Source organism: Saccopteryx leptura, chromosome 1 (genome assembly GCF_036850995.1).
Source record: "Saccopteryx leptura isolate mSacLep1 chromosome 1, mSacLep1_pri_phased_curated, whole genome shotgun sequence".
Lineage (NCBI taxonomy): Eukaryota > Metazoa > Chordata > Mammalia > Chiroptera > Emballonuridae > Saccopteryx > Saccopteryx leptura.
In genome coordinates, this window is record NC_089503.1 from 96211637 (window position 1) to 96217101 (window position 5465).

Genomic DNA, 5465 nt, shown 5'->3' on the forward strand with positions numbered 1-5465 from the left:
AGTCTTAAACATTGCTGCTAAGAGTCAGTGATGGTTGACACTACTAATCTGTTTTAAGACTGCTGGGGAATAACTACAAGAGCTAGTATTTCATAAACGCTAGTACCAGACACTGCATGCCAGACACTATGCTAAACGCTAGTACCAGACACTGCATGCCAGACACTATGCTAACCACCTCACATGTATTATTTTACTTAACTTTTTATAAGCCCTAGAAGATAAGTGCTCTTATTTTCTCCTTCTTAATTTTAAGAGACAAAGTTGTTGAATAACTGGGCAGTGAGGAAATAAGCCCTGCTTTCAACTCAGAAATAGCATAGCATTCTCTCTTTCTCTCTCTCTCTCTCTCTCTCTCTCTCTCTCTCCTCTTGCTTATCATGCTATACACTCTGTATCAAGGCAAACATACAGATTCACAGAACATTATGTCTCATTCATGTGAAGTATGTACTGTATATACCCACCACCAAAAGACTTACATGTTCAGTATAATAATTTACTAGCACTTACGGCCTTTGGTAAAGCCATTTATTCTCTCCTTTGTCTAATTTCCATTCTGACACATAGTCCATAGCATTTATTAGATTGAATGTAATCCTGCCCTATAAACCTCAATGATACATTAAGTCAGACTCAAGTTCTTCAGTACGGGTCACCAGTTTATCTAACCCTAAAAACTGTATTCCCAATAGAATCTTCAAATCCAATTACCAAGGATACTTTGTAGTCTAAAGCCATTATTGACTAATTTTGGAAAATATTCAAGAAATGTAAACCAAGATTTTGTAGAGACACAATGAATCAATCTGTGTCTCTTAAGAGCATCATAAATTTTAACTTGGAACATTTCAATATTGCATTCTTACTTGATCCCACACCAAATAAGAAGTTCCAATGAAGTTCCAGGTGTCATCTAAGAAAAGCCTTAAGAAAACTTGCTGAGGTGTTTTTTCTTCTCAGCGTTAGTGCTTTTACATGTAGTAGACAACGTTGAGTAAACTAGTTATTGTAAAGTAGTTTTCATCATTGATTAATTATAATTTCTCTAGAAATGTTAAGTTCTAGAATTTAGATAGAGAAATGGTTAATTTTTCTTAAATTAAATTTAATGGGATGACATAGATCAATAAGGGTACATAGGTTTCCAGTGAACATTTCTATAGCGTTTGAACTGTTGATTGCATAATGTACTCATCACCCAAAGTCAAATCATTTTCCACCACTATATGTATATTTGTCCCTCTTTTCTCCCCTCCCCCCAACCCCTTGGTTAATCTTAAAGAGAGAAGTGACAAATCATAGGTGATGTCAGTTGTTTTCCATTTCTCTAACCAATTTTTTAACATCTAACTATGAACAATCAAGAAGTATGCAGCTCATTTTCCTGTCATTTCCCCAAGTAAAATTAAATCCTGGTCTAGAAGTTGATGACTAATAAAACATTCTAAGCAGGACAGTTAAGAAAGAAATTTTTTAAAAAGGGAACTGAAATGTTAGCGAAGGAGGAAAACTTGTTTATGCTAATTAAGCATTTACTGTCACAAAACAACAGAAACTGAATATTGGAGCGCAATGTTTTGGAAATCCACAGCTTAGCTCTTCTGAAAAGGCTAAGATCAAGTCTTACAGATCAAATGAATTTTTCTAGAAATCTTTGTGTGTGAAATTTCCAATTAATGTTAAAGTAGCATAAAGCTAGCGCTGCCATTTCCGCCTAGATTAATTCTTTCTTAAACACATTGTTGTATAAGGTCCAGGAAACTGCCTGTCCAGTCAGTACCACATGCAGCGATAGCCTGAGGCTAGATCTCTAGGTACAATTACTTGCTCTCCTCCCCAATGCTGGTGGCAGGACCTGACCTGAAACAGAGGCTGCCAGCCATGCAGAGCCTGGGGTGGTGAGTCTGTCATGAAGGCACTGGAGAGACAGGTAAACCGATGCCCTGCCAAAAGGCTGATAACTGCAGCCCGTTTCATGGATGCTGGTAGAAGACCCTGGCCATCTTCCCATTTCTCTTTTTTGTTAAAATACTTATATCTAACTGTTGCTGCTCATGCTATGGGGTTGGGGATGGCGGTAGACAAGATGTACAAAATTTAAAACCATGGGAAAGATTACAAACATAGATAGAAATTTTTTAGCATTCTTATTTTTTAAATTCTCAACTTCCATTTTGAAAAGATACTCAGTAACCTCTTTCAGACTATCTTAAATGCTAGTCTGTAGATTTAACCACAACTATAGCTATTAAGAACATAGCTTTTGGCCCTGGCCGGTTGGCTCAGCGGTAGAGCGTCGGCCTGGCATGCGGGGGACCCGGGTTCGATTCCCAGCCAGGGCACATAGGAGAGGCGCCCATTTGCTTCTCTACCCCCCCTCCTTCCTCTCTGTCTCTCTCTTCCCCTCCCACAGCTGAGGCTCCATTGGAGCGGGGATGGCCTGGGCGCTGGGGATGGCTCCTTGGCCTCTGCCCCGGGTGCTGGAGCGACGCCCCGGAGGGGCAGAGCGTCGCCCCCTGGTGGGTGGAGCGTAGCCCCTGGTGGGCGTGCCGGGTGGATCCCGGTCAGGCGCATGCGGGGGTCTGTCTGACTGTCTCTCCCCGTTTCCAGCTTCAGAAAAATACAAAAACAAAAAAAGAATTGAAAAAAATTTATTAAAAAAGACAAAGAAAAAAAAAAAAGAACATAGCTTTTGGGATACAATTCTCCATGGGGCTCTTGCATGTTGGCACATCTTGCAAGAAGAGGCATTGACAATTCTAAAATCTGGACTATCTTTCAAAGGCTAAGTATATATAGCAAATAGCCTTTGAAAAATGTTTTCCTTCAAAGGTCAGGAATGCTTACTGCTCATTAAAAAACAAAATTATAACTATGTAGGGTGATGGATGTTAACTAAACTTATTGTGGTTATCATTTGCAATATATAAAAATATTGAATAATTATATTGTACAATGAAAACCAGTATAATATTACATGTCAACTATAACCTCAATTTTTATAAAGTGTGAAAAAATAAATCCTCCAAGAGATTAGTTGAGAAAAACACTTTAGAAAAAGTTATGTGACCCTAGTGAAGTGCGGGCTTGGGAGAGTGGTAACCCAGGTGAGAAGGCTTTTTATGAACCTGCATTTTGCAAATATTAATTAGCCACATGCTATATCTTTAAATCACTTACACTATTAAAAAAGATACAGGTTCTCTTTGATTCAGGATCTTCCCCTATAAAGAAATCTACTGCATGCACAGGCATCTGCTTGGTTCCATCTGCATTATCCCCAATGGGACCTGAGCAAAAGACATTGATGCAAATATGCAGATGCTCATGCCACTGGCTGTCTTCTCTAACCCAGAAGTTTCATGTCTTCTACCAGCATCCACAAAACTTGCGGACAAACCTGTAAGAGTAAAATCTTGGACCTTTCATAGTTCTTGGCATTAGTGCAATGGCTAGTCCCCAGAAGCTGCTGAATTAATGTTGGTGCTTTCTATTAGATTGCCCTCCAGCAAGCACTGTTATTATCTGCTATTTCTAGGTTCCACTTCCTATTCAGTCTCTCAGTATAGTCTCTTTTTCTCCTTCCTGCTCTACAGGCAGGTCCTTTTGGTCTTTCCAGTTAAGGAAGACATCTGCTTCTTCAGCCCTCAAGTTTCCTCCACTTTGCAGGATTTCTTGTCATCTTGTGTAGGTTTTTCAGGCTTTACCTATGAGAATTGCTATGATTATGTTTAGTGCCATTCGCATCTGGTCTTTGAAGAATCTTACTCCTAGTTTCCAGGTTCCCTGGCCCCCCAAGCGGCCTGTTCTTCTGCTATCAAATCCAGGGGAAACTCTCCATGTTGCTATTGCACCACAGCCCCTCTGTGCCGTGATTTCTGCCTTCCTGTTGAGACACAGAAGCTGCTATCCCTGGCTACAGCTTGTATTGAACACTGTCCCTCCCATCCCTCTTGTCTCTTTCCTTAGCATTATTTGTTTATTAGTAAGTCTTTCTCATTTGCCTATAAGCAATTTGGAGAGCAAGACATCATTTCCTTTTCTCATACCTCTTATAGTCTAGTGCATTTGCAAATAATAGACCATCACTAATTTAAATGAATTTTAATTTTACATATGATAGTGCAGGCATATAAAGTCACTGATACCTTTTACCCTCACAAGAGAAAGAGAGGGGCCATCCTATCACATAAGCCATTTCCTCTCCCTGGTCCCTTCTATCATCACTGTTGCTGTTTTTACATACCCTATTGCATATGCTACTTTGGTAAGAGCTAGAAAAAATGGCTTCATGACCTTGATGCTATTCTGAAGGTGACTCAGGCAGGCATGAAGTCACCAGATGAAAGGGCCTTGGAGATCTGAGGACACTGGAAGAAGTAAATTAGTCATTGGAGAAAGGAATTAAACAGAGTTACCTAGGAGCTTTAAAACACAACGTTCAGCCCTGACGGGTTAGCTCAGTCTGTTAAGAGCATTGTTCATCCGGAAACAAGGTTGCAAGTTTGATCTGCCAATCAGGGCACACACGGGAAGCAACCAAAAACTGCACAACTGAGAGGAACAATAAATGCTTCTCTTCCTCCTCCCATCTCTCTCTCTCTTCCTCTCTCTGTCTTTCTAAAAATCAATAAAAATTAAGCCTGGTTGGATAGATCAGTTGGTTGCTGGTTCAATTCCCTGGTCAGGGCACATACAAGAGCAGCTTGATGTTCCTGTCCCTCTCCATGCTTCTCTAAAAAAGAAAGAAAGAAAGAAAGAAAGAAAGAAAGAAAGAAAGAAAGAAAGAAAGAAAGAAAGAAAGAAAGAAAGAAAGAAAGAAAGAAAGAAAGAAAGAAAGAAAGAAAGAAAGAAAGAAAGAAAGAAAGAAAGAAAGAAAGAAAGAAAGAAAGAAAGAAAGAAAGAAAGAAAGAAAGAAAGAAAGAAAGAAAGAAAGAAAGAAAGAAAAAGAAAACACCACATTCATGGGAATGCAGACAGCAGGATAAGATTTCAATAACGGGGAAGGTTCTAGGGCCATGTTAAATTTCTATAGGACATGGACAATAGGATAGCATGGTATGACTACAGAAAAAAAAAAGGCTTTATTTAATTTAGCTTTTAAAAAGTTTCTCTAAGCTGTTGCCCTTGAGACAGGCAGGAAAATTATCCTGGAGCGGGAGGATCTTCAGTCAACTCAAACGCCTTCCAAAGTGCTCCCACCCTGTCCCCACTCTTTGCCTTCGAAATGGAAGGTTCATCAGTCCCACAAATCCAAAACCTGCTGTTCCAGACTTTCTCGCTACCAGAGCGACAGTCCGCGGGAAAGGAGAAATGAGGCCTCAGAACAGCTGTGCCTCTCATTGCACTCCCTCTCATGGGCTGCTGATGAAGACCTAGGGCACGCACAGCGTCTTCATTTTATTTCCTGATGTGCCTGGCACAAATGCCAAAGACAGCTACAAGTAATTGCTCTCCAAGCT